Genomic DNA, 21,794 nt, shown 5'->3' with positions numbered 1-21,794 from the left:
CAGGATGTCCCTTCTAAGTTTCTGCAGAGAATCCCTTCTATCATTAAACTGGGAAACTATCAAATCCCAGAGTGGTGGGAGCTTTAGACTAATGAGGACTTTTCTTTCCCAGAAACGTATAAGCCAACCTGGCTCTGTGGAGCCAGAGGTGAGAGGCAGGGAAAGCAAGAAGCATGTCCACGATTAGGACCCCAGATGAAGGGACTGCTCTTCACTTCTGAATGTTAAGTAACATTTTCAAGTTTGGAGTCCACTTATTGCTCTGTTCTTGCATGCTCTCACCAGGTGTTTTTCAACGAAGCACTAAACTTCCCCTGGTCGACTCCAAAAGGAAACCTTCAGGTAGGTTTAATGCAGAAGATTAAGACTGCATTAAGATTAAGTCTGAAATGTTCTGCTACCAATTAGCCCTCTAGTATTTCTGTAAGCCTTGAATTTTTGATGCGATCAATGACACCAGTGGAGCCATCTTCTGTGGAGTGGTTATTAAAGATATAAAAATCAATACAAAGATGATACTTGGAAATCTATATCACAAGATAATGAATCACCATGAGAGCCGACTAAGAATGTCAGCAAACCAAACAGAAGGTTTGTGTATAACAAAGTGTTTCATGCTAGTCGAGTTTAAGCTAAATTTTGCATGAGACAGAAGTCTTCAGGCTACACTTATGATACATTTGCATGGCAGGGTTTTAATAAGATGAAAACACAAGCCCAACCTAGCAAAGGACTCCTGGAAACATTTGGAAAAAGCAAAGAAAAAAAAAAAAAAAGGAGTGTGGATTGAGATGTTCACGACTGAGCCAATAACGGCATGATTTAACTTTAACTAGTGATAAAATAGCATTAAAACTTTCTCTGTCAGTAATCCTCATTCAATTTCTTTTAAATGAAACATTATTTGCCTGCATTTTAAGTCCATAAGTACTGATTGTTATTGGAGCTGTGTATTGGAGCTTCACAGAATAGTCCAAATTTAATTTGAACTGGGGATTGATTTCGTTTCCTTCAAAGAAGATTTTTTTTTCCTTCCAAAATTGAGCTGGTGCATGACTTTGCAAGTTCATTTTGGTTTTCTCCTTGACACAATTGTAAGTGACAAGAGAACATTTATGTGTTTTGTCCTTAAGGGACATCACAACATTGCTAATGAAGCCACAAATGACTGGGAGCTATTCTTTGGCTTTAGAGATATGGATTCCCTATGATCTTGTGTCATCGCTGACAGAAAAAAGCACAAGTAAGGAAGGCTGCCCCATCTCTAGTCCACTAAACCGTTGTATATTTAATAGATATAGAGTTTTATGCTTAGGATTTTCCAATTTACAGCTACATAAATAAACCTTTATAGACAGGGATTCGTGAGGATGTGTTTTTGTGTATGTGGGTGGTACAAAAGTCATAAACGTTTCTATCTCCTTCTCTCTCCAGGCACATATAGGAGTGGCAGCCATTATGGAAAGATGTGCTCATAACCAACTGTGCATCCAGTCCTTCATAACAAAGGCTGGCTCTTCATTAATCAGCAAACTTATTGATTTACAGAGTGATGTCTTTGTTTTCCTCGAACTCTTTTCATCCACTTCTCATCCTAATGCCAACACAATTTCCAGAAAATTAACTTGTTAATGCTACCGTGTATTACGTATGGTTGTCTCCGTGTTTTCATTGCAGGTTTCAAAGGTTGACTTGATCAGTCAGGGTAGATGTCCCACAGACTTTTTTTTTTTTCTCCTAACATACCATGTAACAATAAGAGAGCTAGATACACCTTGTGTAGTCTTAAAAAGTATTTGCAGTTTTGACTTAATGTATTTCCCTCCCCTTTACCCCCTGAGGGTCCCACAGCAAATAAACCATTCAGTAGCATGAAACAAGTGGAATTAGTTTAGATTCCAGTAAAACACCAACCTTATGTGGGCAGTATCTGCCCTGATGCTGAATGTGTGCAAATTAAAATATTATGGTGTCTTGATTGTCCTGACAACTGACAATTGTCCCCTTGAACCCCCACTCCCTGGGGCACCTCAACACCCACAGCTGTTCGCTTCTCAGACTCATCGTTGGTGTTAATACCTTGGCTTCTTTATCTTTGTCTGTAAAATCTTCACTACAGAGACATGGATATATTTAGCAGTTTCTCAATACTTTTAGACTCAGGGTTTAAGTTGGGTAGTCCACTTTTAGGTGGTGTAAGGGGAAAAAAAAGGTGTGAGAAATGCTTTTCTCATGGGCAAGAGGGTTATAGTTGACATTAAGGAAATAGATTTTTTGGAACAAAAGTTTTTGCATCTCATCCAAGCTATGAAAACCTTTAGCCTTCATTACCTTTGTCCTGTTAGCTTGGGGATGAGTTTTGATGCCTTGAAGGATGTTATGTATTTGTTTACAAATAGCTGATGGTGGTATATACCATGTGCTAATTGCTAAGGATACACATTATATCAGGGGAATTGTGAGGAGAAATGTTCAGTGAGACTGCAAAGTTATTTCTCCTATGAGGTCACATTTAATGCTTTTTTGGGGAAATGTTAGTTAATGTCTTTAGATGTTTAGTTAGCAAACAAATCCAAACCAGATAAGTGTCTAAACCTGAGCAGAATAATCAAACATTATTTTGCATAGGTGGAAGAAATGAGATGCTTAGCAATTACATAAGAGCGAAGTCCTTCCTAATGAGTTAAATGATAAAAATTTGAACCCCAAACTTGGGCAGGTAAGGCATGTGGAAAAAGTTAAGTTTTCAAATGTCTGTTCACCAGATGAAAACTGATGAGTCACGCTTGATAAAATGAGCTTGGGGGGGATAAAAAGGTTAGGTATCTGAACAAGAAAATTTCATCTTCCATGTAGTTAAGATGGGCCTACAGGCAGGAGATAAAAGCCACAGAGGGCATTTACAATGTCACATGGACACAAAATAGTTCTTTGATCTTTAATTTCATTTAGAAATTAAGAAGACAGATGTATTATTTTATAATACCGTGTCTTATATAATATTAATATATTTTCCTAGCTTCTGTGAAATAAAAACAGAGTAGTTTCAATTAACAAGAAATTAGCACATGACGGAAGCAAAGGGAATCACCCAGGAGCTTCACACAAGACCTTATCTTTGTAAACAAGCCCAGAAATAGGAACATTTCTAGACCTCTATGAATCAATGCTAGGCCTCTTTCTTAATGGTCAACCCTCTTACTGGTCACTTGGCTTTGATTAATCCAGAGAACTGGATGAATCCAAATTTAAGGTCTAATTTCGGGAGAAACAAAGCAGGATCAAAATATATTAAGACGGAGAATTGATGTTAAAATACAACCAAATGTGTTAAAAAAAAAAAAAAAACACCAAAGAAAGAAATATAATGTTAACAATGTTTTTCTCAGGGTGTTGGCATTAACAATGGCTTTTATTTTCTTCCTTGTGTGTTTTGATATTTATAAATTTTCAACAATAGCATTTCTATTCTAACCAGAAAAAATAGATCAATGAAAAGTACAACCTAATGGTAGAAATTACTGTTATATACAAAACGAATACATTTTCCCACTGGTAATGCCTTTGGCTATAGAGGAAAGATGGTTTCCATGGAAGGATTACAATGTTTTATATCTAATTAGTTGGGAAAGCTTTAGGCAAAATCAGAACTACAGATCCTGGAAACTGAATACAGTGAGGACTTAATAGACACGAAGAAGAAAAGGTAAGATAAATGGAAGACCTTCCAGACGGTGAGAACAGTCTGTTAGAGAGTGGGCAAGAACATGAAGAGTATGAAAAGAAGACAAAGAAAGTTTTATATGAAAGTGAATAATAAATGAGAAGAGATTAAAAAGTAAACTGGCCTTAAATCTGAAAGTAAAGAGCCAAAGAGCCATGACGGTACTCTGTATTTTGAATGTCAAAATTAAGGAACTCCATTGGGAAATAAGTTTATGGAATGAGCAAAATCAACCTGAGAGTCAGATTGATTTCTACTTTGAGGGGGTGGGGGGCTCGAAGTCATTACCATTGGGTCTGTTTTATTAACACCATGGCTTTCCCTTTACTTCCAAGAAAAAGCACATATGATGCTTTTACTCTTCATAATTCACTTGCTTAGTCAAATACTCATTGATTTTTCTGAATCTGTAGCCCATCTGCCTGCAAAACATTCATTGACTTCATGGGACTAAATAATAAGTATTGGTTGATGTTAATGTACATACATGCAATAAAACTGTCAACTTAGTCATCTTACTGGTATACCTGAGTATATAAGAAAAGCATCATTAGACAGTGAGGCAGCACTGTCTGAGAGGTAGTGTGCATAATGGAAAGAGCATGCCCTTTGCCCTCAGAAAGACACTGGTTCAAGTCTTGGCTCTGCTACTTGCTACTTGTAAAATTTGATCCAGTTAAATTTTTTGAGCCTCATTTCTTTATCTTTAAACCAGGGACAAAACCTTTTCCCTCTATATAAATGTTGTGAGGATTAAATGAGATATATATATATATATATATATATATATATAAGTTAAAGCATATGACAGAATGCCATGCGTGCAATCAGCTCTCAATCCATGGTAGCTACGATCGCCACTGTCATCGGCATACTTACAGTTTACTTTCACAACACAGTGCAACTTAGACTTTCAGGAATAGTATCTGATTTTAATTTTGTGTGAGTCGAGTTTTGGATTATTAATATAAATGATCTCATTTTTTCCTTAGATGGCAAATGGTTAATTCATAGTACTAATTCAGGGACTCACCTTCTATATTCTCAAATCGAAATAAGCTTTGTACCCAAGCCCAGCATTTGGGTCTTAAAGGTTTGAACTCCATTAAAAGAGCTGTAATTCTTTCTGAGAGGAATGATTCTCTCCACTCATGATGGAATCTTCACTGTTGCAATGTGAGGGGCCAGACTCATATCCCAGGTAAGCATGGGATTTGGGTGGGATGTCTATTCTCGATTTCACTGGGCATGGAAGAGTGAAAGATCTGTTTGGTGGGACCTACCTGGCCCCTTCAACTGACTACTTAACCAGCCCCTTCAACTGACTACTCCTTCGCTTTGTGTTTAGTGGTCAAATAGCTCATTACATAGACCCTGGATAATATAAATCCAGGACCACTGGTTATTTGGCCCAGAAAAGAACTACATACCCTGCTGTATTCATTATTAAAATCCCATCTTGGATCCTACCACTTCCATCAGAACTCTTATAGAAGTTATAATTTATAACATTGAGATGAACACATACATATATTTTTGTGATGATAATATTTATTTTGTATATGCTGATTTTACTTTCATATATACACTGTGGAAAGTAGGGGTCACACTTTATACTCTTTTTTAATACATCCTTTCTGGGGTGGAACAGCTTTGGATATACTAGAGACCCTCAATAAAATTAATTAAATAACTATAAAAAAGAGGTTTCTAAATAGTCAGTGAACTTAAAAAATACACACAGTTAGCTTGTACTTTTTTGTGATTTTAAAGTTTCTAGTGACCATGAACAGGACGCACTTTAAACTAACCAACCATTTCATTCGTGAAATGATGGAATCAGTGCACAAGAGGAAGAGGCAGGTATGTTGCAGGAAAGACTGACAGCGGAATGTGGATTTGGCTCATGTTAGAATTCGCTAAATGTTTTTGTTGCTTGAAAGTTTTTCTTAAAAATCAGCTTTCATTTTTGAGACTCCTTTATTTATTTCTTCAAATTTTATATCAAAAATTTTAGTTAGATGGTTGCTAATTGCTCAGGATCACTCAGAAAATTCCGTTGCAGATTTGGGACTAGAACTCAAAAACGCTATCCCAGCCATGTCTTTTTAACAATGACACTTACCTGTGATGATGGTTATAGGGAACAGACATTATCCATTCATATTTCTTACATTACCATAGCAATCAAAGTTTATTTCTAGCATAAAGACCCCAGAAAAATTATGCTGGAATATTTTAGCATAAAACAATTTAAAATTTTTGAAGTATGACACTAAAGTATTGTCTTAATAGCTAATATTATCCCTTCCACCGTAACTATTGCTTGCTTATTTTCAATATTATAGTGGTGTGTTCTTATTCAAGATTATATTGAGACAATAATATTTGCATGATACTATTCAAGATTATTTTAGGACAATGGTATTTGTGTGATTATTATTCAAGACTATATTATGATCTATTATATTTAAAGGATATACTTTGAAAATAGGAAAATGAGAGAAATATTCACACAAACATGTGAGTAAAAATTGTGATGGGGAATGGTATTTATTATTTTTATAAGAAATTTTCTCTTCCAATAAACAACCTATTATTAACACCTGTTCTTTAAAAGATACGGCATTATTTCCACTTTGCCAAATATTGTCCATTTGAATGATTGTAACACTGTATCACTGTTAACTAAATATTATAACAGTATGGTTAATTAAAAAAAGATTCTAACTTCAGTTTATTTCTTACGTCTTTCTCAAGTTAATAGTCTTTAAATGGCTCAGCAGATAACTAGTTTAAAACTTATAATTGTCGTTTTTTGCATTTGGTTATTAAAATAAAAATCTAGCCATAATCAATGATGTCATTTGTAAGAAATATCAAAATTGGGTAAAATAAACCATATCTATACATGTCTTAAAAGATCAGTTTCATGTATTTTTATTTTTAAAGTTAATGTTAGAAATCAAATCGTGATCAGTTGCATTTTGGAGATGAGAAAACTAGGTCAGAGAGCAGTTGATGACCCAGAATTAAACCTAGGTGTTCCAAAGATCTATAAACCATACAGTGGTGTTATTTATTTTCTTTTCTCTGTTGCATTCCTTTCAGTCCTGAAACAGAGGGATGGGAGGTTTGAGAAATACGCTTTTGCTAATGGAGGAAGGAGAAATCCAATGACTTGTTCTGACCAGCTAGCGGGATGGTAATGTTTATTAGAAGAGAAGGATGGATACCAGTGGAAACACAGACTACTGGCAAATCTACTGGAGAGATGAAGTCATTAGCCATATATAGGCTCATTAAGCTCTAATGGTGATCATAATCATCCTTTCGTGATTTGGAAGAACCGTGCTTCCCTCCATCCCTTTGAAAGGCTTTTTGTTTTGTAGATCCCTTTTTATTCTGCTTCCTGAAACTCGATGCCAATTGATGTTTGCATGTTTCTGAAATGGCCCTGAGTCTTCTAATTGATTCTCCCACTACACTGTGCTGCTGAGCTGGCAGGCACCCCGCTTTCAGGTCACTTTAGACGTCACACCACCTAGGGCTAGCCAGGGACCCATTCAAAGGGCAATGGGATGCCAATTATTTCCCTTCCTGGCATTTACATGAAAGGTATAATATATCTCCTTTAGGAGGAAGGCTGCTAAGAGGGAATTGGGAGTTTGCTTCCCTTAATAATTCCCACAACCACCAAGTTTCTGGATTAAAGGTAAATTGAGAACCTGAAACAAAGTGAGGAGGTAGAATGAAAGCCCTTTAGTTAATCAGTGAATTTAGTGTTTTCTAGGTACTAGGCAATACTTGAAGTGCTTTGCATCTGCCCATCTGTTTATATACTATGCCACAGCCCTTGCAAGTGAGTACTATTATTTCTCCCACTTTACAGATGAGAAAATTGAAGGCAACGGTGTCATTGCTGGCAAATTTGAATTTAGGTAGGCTCTGAAGCCTAGGCTTTTCACCATTTTGCTATAGGGGATATCAAAGATCCTGTATGTACCTTCACATAGATCGGCAGCCTCTAGACATAAATAATTATTTTAACAAGCAGGAAAGCAAATGATGACTGTGATTTAGAGAAACAGAAAAAAGAGGCCATCGTCTCTCAGTTCCTGTGCCGCACACTTCCTCATCCGACGTCACTTGCGGCAGAGGTAGCCTTCATGGGATGTTTTGTACCTCCTCCTACCTCCACAACGGAATGCATCCTAGTAACTTTGGGCTTGGTGTGTGACAATAAAGGCTTTAATCACTCCACTTGACAGTAGGATTTGTGATGTGCTGGCATGCCCCAGGGCAAGAGCCTCCTAAGATCACAAGAATACTTGAAAAAATCGAGGTAGGTAGCCAGCCTTACGCAACATACAACAGATAATCTGATTCTGAAGACAGCCAACCCACAGATGCAGTTTATTGTTCCCACAGCGCGACCCAGGATCATGATTCTGCCTTCTACTAAAGGACCACCCAGCATCTTAACTTAGCAAGTCTCCAGCAGACAAATGAAGAACAACACGTTTCCACAGTGCTGGAATTCATTCCGTAATTGAATCCATTATGTTATATTTTGACAGTAATCATTTACCTTACGAATCTATGTGGGCTCCATCGTCTTCAGAACGAGTTGTGTGGTTTAGGGTGAGTTGTCTGAGTCCTAAAAGGAAGACAAACAAACCCAGAGTTCAAATTCAACATGAAAAGAATATCAATAGGATTGTAGATAAATTCTCAATGTACGTTAAATATTGTTTTGAGTTAGATGCAAATTACAAAGATATTTACTAGTTTGGAGTTTCAGAGAAAATAGAATTTGGATGCCGTGGAATATCTTCTGTGTTTGTTACCCCTGTGCTTTAAGAACCAGCTCAGACTAGGGGTACCTGGGTGGCTCCCTCGGTTAAGTGCCACTTAGGCTCAGGTCATGATCTCGAGGTTCATGAGTTCCAGCCCCCACATCGGGCTCTGTGCTGACAGCTCAGAGCCTGGAGCCTGCTTCGGATTCTCCCTCTCTCTCTGCTCTCCCCTGTCTCTGCTCCTTCCCCACTCGTGCTCTGTCTCTCTCTGTCTCTCAAAAATAAACATTAAACAAACAAAAAAAAGAACCAGCTCAGACAAAAAAAAGTGAAAGGGTCTAAAATGTTCCTGAAATGAAGCAGTGTATCTGAACCCAGGAGGGAGGAGCAGGCTGCCCCCCACCTGGGGACACGGGTTAATAAAAAGATCAATTGCACTCTTATCTTGTTAGTCATTAGACAGCCCATTGATGCCACCTGCTTACTTTAAATGTGAAAGTACGGGCCAGCCATTGGAAAGCTGCCACCGTCACTTGGGAACCCCCTTTCTTTCTGCTGTGGCGATAGAAGGGAAAAGGCCAAAGTCGGACCCTTAGAAGCTGAGCATCTGTTCCTTCGGTAAGCACAGATGTGAGTGAGGGCAAATCTGAAAGCAAGTCTTTACCCAGGGAAGGGAGGGTGTGTGGTTTTTCTCTTCAATGATTATAGCACGGTATGAGGAGGTCATAAAGTTAATATTAATGTGAATGCAAGAAACATTTTAAATGTAAAAACTAAAATGGCTCAGAGGAATTTTCTTCTTTCTTTGGGTAATTGTATCCCTCAGATCTGATGTGGCCATAGCTTAAAAACACACAGATTACACCAACTTTTTGTTTGCTTTAATGTTCTTTAGGGATCGCTGCCTCTTTTTCAGCTGTCAATGATTCTTTCCCAAAAGCGGAAGGAAAGATTTACCTGTCTCACTTTTGTATCCATTGACAAGGATTCAAGTTTCAAAAGAAACATTATACAATTCCTAAAGCAAAGAAAGTGCCTACTTACCATTGGTAGACAGGGAAGAAACTTTAATTTTTTATATTGGTAATCAGAAGCCAGTGTCTACCTCTCTCGGCTTCTGCAAACAGCAGCCATAAACGGGCCTCCTGTTTTCTCACCCCCTGACGCTACACTTAAGCAGACATCATTCGCGTGATGGGCGGACTCCAGACTTCCACCTTCGTAGCAGATAAGTCAGTAGTCATTTCTCTCTTCATAAAATGAGTAGATTTAATTTACCTTGTATATATTTGATGGAATGCGTGTTTATTATTTATCGATTATTACTACTCAAGCAGTTAGTATTTCTTTTGCTACCAGTAATCGCTTTCTCTCTCTGTTGGACATTCCAATTCCAGTCAAAACCATTTTGCAAGTAGAGAAACGGTGCGAAGTAGCAGTAAGCTACAATTTCTCGAAGCACTGAGATGGTAAAGCCAACTCATGGCCTGTTAATCACTACTTTCTCTTATGCTCACTTCAGTCTCTAACGGTCAGGCTTACTATATGTAGGCTCTGAATACTTAAAATTCATTCCCAATCAAGCAGTATGTAGATGGATGGATTTTCCATCAAGTGAGTCATACCCACAAGAGACAATCAAGCAGTGTCTCTGGCCTAAAGCCGACATAGTTTAATCAAGGGAATGGACTAAGAAATGACTGCCTATTAAAAAAGTATTATTTGGTGAATTTTAAAACAATAGAATTCCAAGATGGGCTGACTGTCATACATTTTGGAGGCTAGACGAGTTATTACTTGTTGCCTGAATATAAAGGATTTATAATTATATCACTCATATCCTTGATGGAAGTATGTTGCAAAGAATATGGCTCTTTTATGGTTTTGCATGTACAAATTACTAGTAAGAGAGCAGGAAACTAAGCTTTTGGAGAGCAGTAATTTTTAGTTTTTCAGCAAACTCTAAGTTTGTTGTGAAATGGGGCAGGATTTTTTTTTTTGTTTGTGAATACAGAGGCTTTGATCAGACTGCTAGAGTGAGGCTGCAAAACTTGACCTTAAAATGGTTGATGAAAAATGGACATACATCCCTTTTCCATGTGATCTTGCATCAAAATGACAGTCCTGGGATGCAGTTCAACCAGGTCTAATACTGAATTTAGCACCATGTTTTATGATGGGGGTCCAACATAACTATAAGGGTTCAATGATGAGTGACGAAGGAAAGTTTGCCAGATAGACTCATCCCAGGTTTCACACTGCCCTTGGTGAAGTCCACTTACAGATGGACATAATATCTTAGATTATAGTTGAAAAAGCTAAGGGAATAAAGTAGCACTTGAGGTTTTTTCTTGCCAATTCCTTCATCTCATGGTTAACTAATAGATATGAGATTAACACAGAAATAATGGGCATCTCATTATGTAATTTTGTAAAAAAGGAATATTTTCATCTGTAATAAGGAAGCTCATTTTAGGGGTGCCTGGCTGCATCAGTCAGTGAGCATGTGACTCTTGATCTCAGGGTTGTGAGTTCAAGCCTCACACTGGGTGTGGGAGATTACTTACAAATAAAATCTTTAAAAGAAAAAAGAAGCTCATTTTTGTAGGATGAATTAATATTGGCTATCAGACTACGCTGCTATCTTTAAGAGATCAAAGGTAACTGAGTAATTGTTGACATTTGTAATGAGTATAGCTTTTGAACTGATAGCCAGACTCTTTTTAAAGAAATTTTTTTTAATGTTTATTTATTTTTTAGAGGGAGGGAGTGACAGAGCGAGAGCAGGGGAGAGGCAGAGAGAGAGGGAGACACAGTATCTGAAGCAGGCTCCAGGACCTGAGCTGGCAGCACAGAGCCCAATGCGGGGTTCGAACCCACGAGCTGTGAGATCATGACCTGAGCCGAAGTCGGACACTTAATCGACTGAGACACCCAGGCACCCCAAGACTCTTATTTTTTTAATAGGCATTTATATTTGAAAATGCAGGTTCAAAAATTTTTCAATTATTTCTTGACAGTTTAGGCACATGGTTTAAAGATTCAATGCATGCCATATCAGATCATTTAGAACATTACAGGAATATAATTAATTTTTATATATGTCTTTTACATGCAGAACGTACGTACTAACTTTGTGAACAAACCTAATGAGGACAGCATTAACCAAGTGTAGTCAAACGTACAAAATAAGCTATTTTTGCCAAACTTTGAGATTGCCTTATTTATCAGAATGGGACTTGCTGGGCACCTTTGAATACAACCTTTATTATCGTTGTTGAATAAAAACTTCTCTCTTCCTTGAAAAGAGTTACTCCTTGTGTCATTTCTTCAAACTTTGAAGTCGGTTTCTTGGGGAAATTTTCCGATATGAAAACAATAGGATCTAAAGAACTCAGATGTCTGAGCAACATTTAGTCCTGATGTGCTGGTGCTATCAATATTTAAAAATGCAAGGCCAGGACTTTAACAATCAATTTAGAATGAGTATTGTTTAAACCATAACTTAGGGGAAAATCTATGAGATTCAAGAAAAAATAAATTCCAAGTGATATGAAAGCAACATTTTAATCATCAAGATGCAAATGAAGAAGCTATAATTATGAGTATATACTGAGAAAAGAGTACATAATTCAATACGAAAAAAAGCTCAAGAATGAAAAGAAGCCAGCTTAGAGAAAAAGTGCATCCAGTGATATGTCATCTCGAGAAAAAAGGCAAAGTGAAATGAATTTAAGTAAAACAGAGGAGAATTCCGGTATCATCTTATATTATCTTTCACATCTAAGACAGACAAAATTATTTTGAAAAGTTTGGAGGGAGCTCCGCAGGCTTAATATTCTGTTATTGAAAGAGGTACATCTCTTCTCCGCGGTTCATGCTGGAACGACGATGATAAACTCTTCACTGAACCTTCTGTTTCAGAAGCAAGTGTAATCATCAGGGAAAGATGAACTTTTCTCCTTTCTCTGTTGCCCTGCATGATACAGGCTGAGGAGGCTTTTGAAGTCACAACTAATATTATCATTTCCCTAATTAAAACAACAACAACTCGGAAGAGTCTGAGTGCAATGGAGCTTTCACAGAGGCGAGCCTGGCCTCTTAATTGGAGCCTCATATTCCAGGATGGGGACATTAGACAGTAGGCAATCAATTGGGAAGGGCTGAGGATGTTTGAGCAAGAGAGTGAATTAACCAGAAATCCAATTTAAGTAGATGAAGTGTGTGTACTATAGATCAAAGCAAGGACAGAAAACAGATTTATTCAATAATTAACCCAACAAATAGTTTTAGCAGTATTTAACATTTAATGGTACTATTTGAATAATAACTTTCAATGTTAATAATATGGTGTAATACTGTGATAATATTTAATAATAGTAGCACTAAGCAAATAGTTCTTTCTGGTGTTATTAGGTACTGAGGGTACAGACGTGAACTAGTTGGCCAAGGTCTCTGCTTTCACAGACGGAAGACAGGCATAAAATATCACATAATTGAGAGAGAAGTGGGGAGGGAGGGAGAGGAACATGTGTTTTGAGAGTGTCTAATTCTGGAAGAATGCTCTTGTTATGTTAAGCTGAGTCTAAGGCTATGAAGATTGGATAGTAAGCTATTGTTATAGTCCAGACAAGAAAGAGATTAATGAGAACCTAGACTAGGTGGGAGCAAGGGGAATTAAAAGGAAGAAAAAAGATGCAAGAGGTATTTCAGAGACAATCAATAGAAACTGGCAACTGCTGAGATGTGCAGTACAGGAGAGAGGAGAGACATAGATGAATTAGAAACGTGGAGCCTCACTGAAGAAATCGGGTTGCTATGAACAGATACACAGATGTCAAAAGGCCGAACTAGTCTGATGGGGTAATGATGGATTCGGGTGTGGTATATTGTGTTTTCTGTGTCAGAAAGTCTCATGGAGGTGACAGTACATAGCTGGAACTGTAAGATTATAAATTAGGGGAGAAACTAAGAGAGAGTTGGGTGTCATTCTGATGGACAGTTAAAGCTGTGGGGTGGGGCCTCCATAGAACTGGGGGTTCTGGGAAATGATGCAATTGGGGGAAAGGAAAGAGGTAAGGTGAGTAGAAATAAGATCAGTTAAAACACCGATTCCCACGCCATCAACACTGAGCACTTTACAGGGGTCAATTCACTTCATTTTCACAACAACCCCTAGAGAGCGGATTTTGTTATTAACGCTGTTTCATAAGTTAGGAAAGGGAGCTACAGAGAGGTTGCTGAGGCCACACAGCTCATAAGAGTTAGAGTTTTGGAGCCCCTGTCCTTAACACTGTGCTGGAGCTTCTTAGGTGGAATAAGTGATTTTGAAAAGAGGGTTGTTCTTTACTAGAACAGGTATCCTACAGATTAAATTTAAGTGGTTAGGGGGCGCCTGGGTGGTTCAGTCGGTTGAGCGTCCGACTTCAGCTCAAGTTATGATCTCACAGTTTGTGAGTTCCAGCCCTGCGTCGGGCTCTGTGCTGATGGCTCAGATCCTGGAGCCTGCTTCGGATTCTGTGTCTCCCTCTCTCTCCGCCCCTCCCCCACTTGTGCTCTGTCTCTCTCTGTCTCTCAAAAGTAAATAAATGTAAAAAAAAAAAAAATTAAAAAAAATTTAAGTGGTTAGGTTACCAAAGTGTAGAGCTGAACCTGAGAGTTAAAGCGACATGCATGATAAACACAGGCAAAAGAGGGGGCTTTGGTATGAAACAAATGACTACGTGCAAAATAGTTCTGTTACACTTTTGACAGGTGCTGTGAGGACAAGTTCAGGCTTCTATGAAAGTCTATCCTAAGGGGTCCTAACCTATTTTGTGGGAGGTACAGGGGATTGCTATCATGGAAGTCTACCTTGAGAAAGTGACATTTAAACTGAGACATACATCATGGGTAGGAGAGGAAAGAGAAGGGCATTCCAGATGTGAGGGCCTTGAGACAGGAGGAGTGTTTAGGATTTAAGGAGTAAAGAAATCTGGGGCAAAGATAAGGGAAAGGAGGCCCTGAGGATTCTGGACTTTATCCTAAGAGTTATGGGAAGCTATTGACGGATATTAAGCAGGAGAGTGACAAATTAAGGCTCAGAGAATTTAAGTAAAGTGCCTGAGATCATACAGCTGCTAATTGAGCCCAAAGGAAACCCAGATCATCCCAGCTCCAAGGTCCTCCTTCTCACAAAACTATATTACTGTCCAGGGCTGGACGGCAAAATGCTTAACAACCAACTCTCTGGGGGAAAAGCAATGATTTGCAGCATTTTTTGATATTAGTGGTGTAATTACCATCACAGATTTTAAGCTACTCATGTGTCCCAAGTTACCGGCAGAATTGGAAAGAGATGCTCCCTATCACACCAGGATATGATATTTTTAACATTCAAATGCAAGAAGCAGAAATACCCTCAAGAACGTAGAAAACAGTACAGTGTACTACAATAATTAGGAAGTGATGAGTTCTGTGTATTTATTGACTTTGTTTTTAGTATAATGTACTTAAATCAAAATTTATACAATTAATTTTTAATAGTGGCCTTCTGGGGGAACAGACAGCCTGCCAAATTCCTGAAGCTTTAATAATAGGATCTCCTGAGCAGGTACAAGCTGGCAGCCCCTCAAAGATCCACGTCTTGGGTGCAAATTTTTATTTTCTTACTTCTGTTTTGGGAGATGGCTCCTGGAATCTTAGAAAAAATGTCACTCATGTCTTTGCATTTATCTCATTGTGTGGATCATGGAGCATATTCAATGAGAAGAAGACATTTTTGTCCCCAAAAAAGAGTAGAAGAAGGGCACTGAGGGGAGGCAGAGCTGTGCAATGTCCTCCGTGAGGACACCAGGTGACTAAGAGCAAACATTTCTGGCTGACTTCTCACTTTCACTCTCCAACAGCCAGGAGAGAAAGCCTCTGGTTTCAAATACAAATTTATAACTGTTGCATTGAAGCTAAACTTACATTCTCTGTATCCATTATCATTCAGTCCTATTATTGTCATGCAACCTCCTCTTTAGGAAAACCACTGGACCCTAAAATAAAATGTTCAGAAACATGCAAATGAAAATGGTTTGAACTCTCAGACTTTGGCAGTGTTACTTGAGTTGCTGTAGCCTCAGAAGGGACAATCATAATATTTTTCTGGCTGTCTTGTCTTGATTTATAATTTGAATCTCCATAAATGATAATAGAGAGGGCAATTATCAAAGCAATGGAAAGGGCAATTATCATTAAATTGAAAACACATCACACATCCAACAGGATGAATGACTGAGCTAAAAACAGATTTTGTGGATCTTGCAACTGTTCCAAAAGAACTTAATGGAAGCAACTTCATCTCTCCACCTCCTCCAATTAACCAGATGACTTTGGATATATTTTCCTTTTTTTTTCCCCTTGGATGATAACACAAGGCCTGTTAAACTAATCTGCCTGAATACTGACACTACTTAGGAGATGTAAATTTATGAGAATAAACCAGTTGCTGTTTGCCTAGTGTGAAAAAAAGCTTTCCTTTTTTTTTGTAAAAACAGTAGAGAAAAATTAGTTCCCTTGTTTGTACATTTGTGTGAGGATACCCATCTCATCTGCTCTGAACTCTTGCAATGAATCTTTTTCAGTGAGGCAGCATGGTGCTGTGTTCATGAGGTTAAATAATAGACGAGACACTGAAATTTCCCTAAAGGGCTTTTGTCTTGGTTGGATAAATTGGACAGGGTGTAATCCAAAGTATAGGTTATTAGTTATCGTTACTATAAATATGGAAGTAAGAGGTAAATGTTTATGAATGCCCTTTATGGAAAATTCTTACCATTTGGATTTACTGTTTTAAAGAGTAGAATTCTAGGCATTCTCTGGAAGGGGTGAAATGTGGAAGGAGATAAAAACAAAATACAAAAATTGCCTTCGTCGGCACATCTGTAGAGTAAAAATTGTGGTGGTATGAATGTCAATATTTGCCTATATGAAGCCTTGTATAATCGGATCCAATCAGATCTTGATAGAGAATAACTAGGGTTCCCCCTTTTGTATTAAGTTCTGGCATACTTATCTTTGTAATATATGGGTCATGAAGAAACCAAATACGGAACAATGGAAACGCAAGGATGAATTTAATTTATGTTTCTTTCATCTGGGTTTCTACTTTCCCCGTATTGGTGTTTGACAGAACCATTGGTCCTTGACCTGCCATTGGTTAATGCTTAACCACCATCAGGTATATTTACTTGAGAACAAAGAACCATAAGATGATACCAGCCCACGTGGCTATACTCTTAGTTACAGAGCTCAGACATTACGGTAATAGATGAAAACGAATATATAGTTCTAAATAAAGATGGAAAGAAAACTAAACTAAAACCTGTTATTTGTCAGATACGTTAAATACATGTTATTTTAACGTTGCCATTCTCTGGTTGCACCAAACCTGTCAGTGAGTCCTGTATTTGTACATCCCTCCCCTGCCCAAACAAAAAGAAATCGATTAAATTTTACTGTGCTATCCTGTGACATTTGTAAGTACCTTCCCCTTCACGTTGGAGGACCTCGCTGTGCCTGCTATGTGCACGCTCTGATGTCTTGTTGTGTTGCTTGGAGAACAGAATATATGCTGTCCTGTCTAGCTGCCAGCCATATACAACATCAGTGCTGAATATTTTCCTTTTAAATACGTATGATTCTCTGCCAAGTCTTTTTTTTTCTAGCTTCTACCTTTCACATATTCTAGAGCAGTTTGTGCAATGTTAGAAATATTTGAGAGCTCTCCCAAAACAATAAAACAGAAAAAAATGTGTCCAGTTTACTCACTATGAGTTTACGTAAAAATGTGTGTATATCCATAAACTGCCCATCTTGAGTTGATTTCGTGTGTGTGTGTGTGTGTGTGTGTGTGTGTGTGTGTTGAGGAAAGAAAATTGTTACATTCATCAGTTTATCTTGGTCAGTACATTTATTTTTAAATACTAAGTACACTAAAAAACAGGAAGTGGTTTCCTTTTCAAAAATACCCCAAAGTTCTGAGCACTTTGAATTTGTTGAACTCTAAACCCACCCCATCTGTTGATAAAGTAATCGACTTTTGGACATTCTCACGAAGGGTCTGGGGTGGGGAATCCCCCTTGAATTCTAGGAAGTTGTTCTTTGGACATGATATTTACTTCCTTTGAGGTCACAATTTTTCTTGATAAATGTAAATATTTAAATATTTATTTGTAACATGGTTGTTAAACTTATTCAATATCCTGTTTCAATTCCTGTGTCAAATCCTGGTGGAGTAGAAAGGTCAATTTATGGATCCATATGGTCACAGAGTAAATACTGAATTAGTAAGAAGTGAACTTAATATTATTTTAATATTTTAAAATGTGTCCATAACATAAGAGGAGTTTTTGAAACAAAGAAATTGAAAAGCCATCCACTCCAAGGTAGAGTATATTAATAGTCATATCGATAGCTTCTTTATCATTAATATGTTTGGGAATTGGTACATGTTTATCAACTGCGTCCAGACCTTTTGTTGAAATCTTTTGTGGACTGAATTTAATTGTCATAGGAACCCCATGAGGTATGCCTCGTTGCCTGACTTCACAGATTTTGCAACTCAGAGAAGTTTAAAAAAAAGCTTTTCGTGTCAGTAAGCAAGCAAACAGCAAAGCAGGGCCTTAAACCCGGACCTGCCAGATTCTAAGGCCTGTGAATAGCAAAAGGCAGTTTTCAAATTGTGCCTAATGTCAACTATTCTGAAGGTAAAGTAGGACTTGTTCATATAGTTGTGCTTCTTTTTTTTTTTTTTTTTTTCAACGTTTATTTATTTTGGGGACAAAGAGAGACAGAGCATGAACGGGGGAGGGGCAGAGAGAGAGGGAGACACAGAATCAGAAACAGGCTCCAGGCTCTGAGCCATCAGCCCTGAGCCCGACGCGGGGCTCGAACTCACGGACCGCGAGATCGTGACCTGGCTGAAGTCGGACGCTTAACCGACTGCGCCACCCAGGCGCCCCTAGTTGTGCTTCTTAAGACAGTTACAGTTAAAAGCTTCTCCAGATAACAGATGATATCCTAATTTTTAAAACATGTAAATAAATCAGAATGTCAGTTCTTTCTGGGTCTCTCTGCTCACACTATGCCCCCAACCCCAATCACAGTCCCATTTTCCACAGCCAAACATCCAAGTTCTATATTCACTAGGGGTTCATTCACTTATTCAGTCAACAAATATTCGTGGTACTCTCATTATATACCAGACATTTTTCCAAGCCCTGAAGAAAAAAAAAAAAAGTCCCTATGGTTGTAAAGTTTATATTTTGGATAGGAGAGAGAAAATAAACACATGTGTACGTATACAGAAACATAATGACAAGTAAGTTCAAATGGCAATAAATGCAAAGAAGAAGAATAAAAGGAACTTAGAGCATAATATAAACTAGGTCAGGACCTAGAACATGATAAAAACCGACTTTTACTGAAAATATGTTACAAGTGTCAGACACTGGTCTAGGCACATTACACAGGTCAATTATTTAATCCTTACAAAACTCTATGTGGTGGATATTTTATCTGCAGTGGATTGAAGATGGAGGCAAATTATCAACTACTCTTCAAACTGAGAGGCAGGGTTTAAGTTCTCTCCCTTTGAATCTGAGCTGACTTGCTCAGTGCCTTGCTTGATGAATAAAATGAGGCAGAAGAGACCACGGACTAGGTCTGGACTTCTGCCTTGCTCCTTTGAAGCCTCGAGCTGCCATGGAAGAAGTCAGACTAGGGCCTCCATGCTGTGAGAAAGCCTGAGGGGTCAGGTGTAAAGTGATCCTCAAGGGAACCAGCCTACAATGTGAACGAAGCATGTTGGATGGCCAGCCCCATTGAGGCTACTATTCAGCTGGGACCCGACCCCACCAGAATGACAAACCCCAAATGGGAACCACCCAATGGGGCCTAGTCATTCACAGAAAAGTGAAAGATAATAATAAATAGTTGGTTTAAACCGTTAAGTTTTGGGATATTTTGTTATACAGCAATGAATAATTGGAACAATTATAATCTTCCTTTTATACAGGAGAAAAGCAGGGGAAAGAAAGGCTGAGTGATTTGCTTTGCCAAATGGTAGAATCTGGATTCAAACCCTTTCAGGCTTACCCCGGGCACCGCTCTACCCCTGGAGGGAAATCAGCATTCTCAGCGTGCCCCTGACTCAGGTCGGTAGTTACCATCTAGTTTACATTTCATTTTCGCCATTGAATCACAATGGTTAAGACTCAGAGCACACTGCCATTGGAATATGATTGCTCTGGACAGCCGCTGGGGTGCTTTTGCAAAGAGACCTTGTGGTGTCCTTGACCCGGAAGTATTATGTGGTCCAAGACCTTTTGTGGATTGGAATCTTAAGAAAAATAAGGAGAATACGGAGGAGATTGACCTGTGCTAATCTATAATCCTTTCATTGTGTTGTAAAATTATGGGAATTATTCGAGTGAAATAGGAAATTGCATGGCATTTTGATTAAAGAAAAGGAGCATGAAGTAATTTTGTTAAAATAAAGGGCAAATAATTGTCACCAAATCAGGTGTCTTGGCATACAAATATGTTACATCCCTTGTCTAATACACAGAACTGATATTTGGATGGAAAAGAAGTTACCGGATGTCTGTAGCATGATAGCATTAACCGGCGAGTGTCTGAGCCAGATGTTCCTTCCTCAGCAAGGAAGGACAGATAAAAAAGTACAATGTTTCCAAGCAAGCCTACTGTACATATTTCCAAAGATGTTTTTCCTTAGAGCATTTACAGTTTAGTTTAGCTGTTTCCATTCTGAAGACTTTGAATACACAACAATAGAACAGCTCATGATAGCTCAAAGGAAAGAACTTCTTAGGTGCTGCACATTTACCTCGAGCCTTCCAGGGGAAACTCCTGGTGCTCTTGATACTTTCCTGTCAGACTATTATACAATCCAGTGCCTTTTCCAAGCAGGAAATATGATGTTCCAAAGACAACTTGACCTCCTGTTTGAAAATGGTGGGGGTGGGGGTGCGTGAGGTGGGGAGGCAAACCAGGCATAGTCTAAGTATACTTAATTCACAGACCCACTCACAAATACAAACAAGTTAATTTTGTTAAGAACACAAGATAACGTTTCACTCAAGACAAAATCCCAATCATTTATTCTCCTCTGGAGTACTTCTCATGCATCCTTGAGTTTTTAAAAGTTCAAGTGTTGCATAAAAAATCAACATAATTACAGAAAGCAGTCCTTAAACAAGAATATCCTGTTTTGTTTCCTGCATACTCACTGGGGTGGCGCATCTGAATCCTTGACAACATCCAACTCCAAGAAGAAAACATCAAGACTGCTTGCTGATCTTGGTTTTTACATAGAGCTCCTCAGCAGTAGGGCTATTGGCCCCAATGTGTAAGCCGACAATCACCCTATTGTTTACTTTCCAGTCAGAAAAGCTATGCTGCTTTTCTTCACTCTGTATGGTCTCTATAATCCTAACAGTCATGTTCACTCAGCAGTAAGCCCGAATATATGTTTCCCAGAGGAGTTTCAAATACATGAGATAGATTAGCATCTCTGTGGCTTGATGCAATCTGTGACAGATTCGACAGTAATAAACATTTTAAAGTGTGGTCAGTACTAAATTATTTGCCGAAGAACAATTTTGTTCCTGAGGTAGAAAAAAATTAGCAATAACTTTTGGGGCAGTAAATACATTGGCTCGAGGGATAATACAACACCCTCAACCTCTTGCCCTCTCGGCATTTCATTCTGTGCAAAGGGAGGAAAAAAAGCCCAATTGTGTGCTGATGAATTAGAAAACTTCATGAACATTCAAGAAAGACACATGCCACTACAAATTAACCATTGGCAGGGCAAGGTATTCATCCTTTCTGTCAGATTCTGTGGGAAGTATGCCTTATTAGCATGGAAACCCAAAGAAGTAATAGATCAGCCCATGTTCACTTATCCCGCACAAAGAAGAGGCGATCTCAGTTCTGGAAAAATAAATAGCGTGGATCTTTCTACCCCCATTTCAATCCTAAAATTGAAAATCACTAAATGAAATCCCACTTCCCTTCAGCTTCCAGTGTGTGTCCGTGCTTACAATGGAACTCGGTTTTGCATTTTAAATCAGTTCCATCATAACCCTGAAAGTGATCACAGGGCTGCTAAGTCTCTGTCTCCCGCTTCCACCCCCACCGCCCTTTGCGACTTTGAATTTGAATGGGACCAGAAGATTCTCCGGGGGTCATGTTTGTGGCCCCTGAGAAGCAGTCTCTGT

At 38.4% G+C, this 21,794-nt stretch overlaps 1 protein-coding gene across 27 annotated transcripts in view; it reads right to left on the bottom strand.

The window, feature by feature from the left end:
• The window catches only part of ADGRL2 (adhesion G protein-coupled receptor L2), a 631,449-nt gene that overhangs the window by 495,296 nt on the left and 114,359 nt on the right, over positions 1 to 21,794 (bottom strand). For all 27 annotated transcript variants that reach the window (XM_040470760.1, XM_040470770.1, XM_040470764.1 and 24 more), the window contains exon 3: positions 8,316 to 8,384. The gene's annotated coding sequence lies outside the window, so the exon portion shown is untranslated. The remainder of the gene's footprint in view (positions 1 to 8,315; positions 8,385 to 21,794) is intronic.

Source organism: Herpailurus yagouaroundi, unplaced genomic scaffold (genome assembly GCF_014898765.1).
Source record: "Herpailurus yagouaroundi ecotype Mexico unplaced genomic scaffold, PumYag 77, whole genome shotgun sequence".
In the NCBI taxonomy this organism is placed as follows: Eukaryota; Metazoa; Chordata; class Mammalia; order Carnivora; family Felidae; genus Herpailurus; species Herpailurus yagouaroundi.
This window is presented reverse-complemented; position numbering and strand designations above follow the sequence as displayed.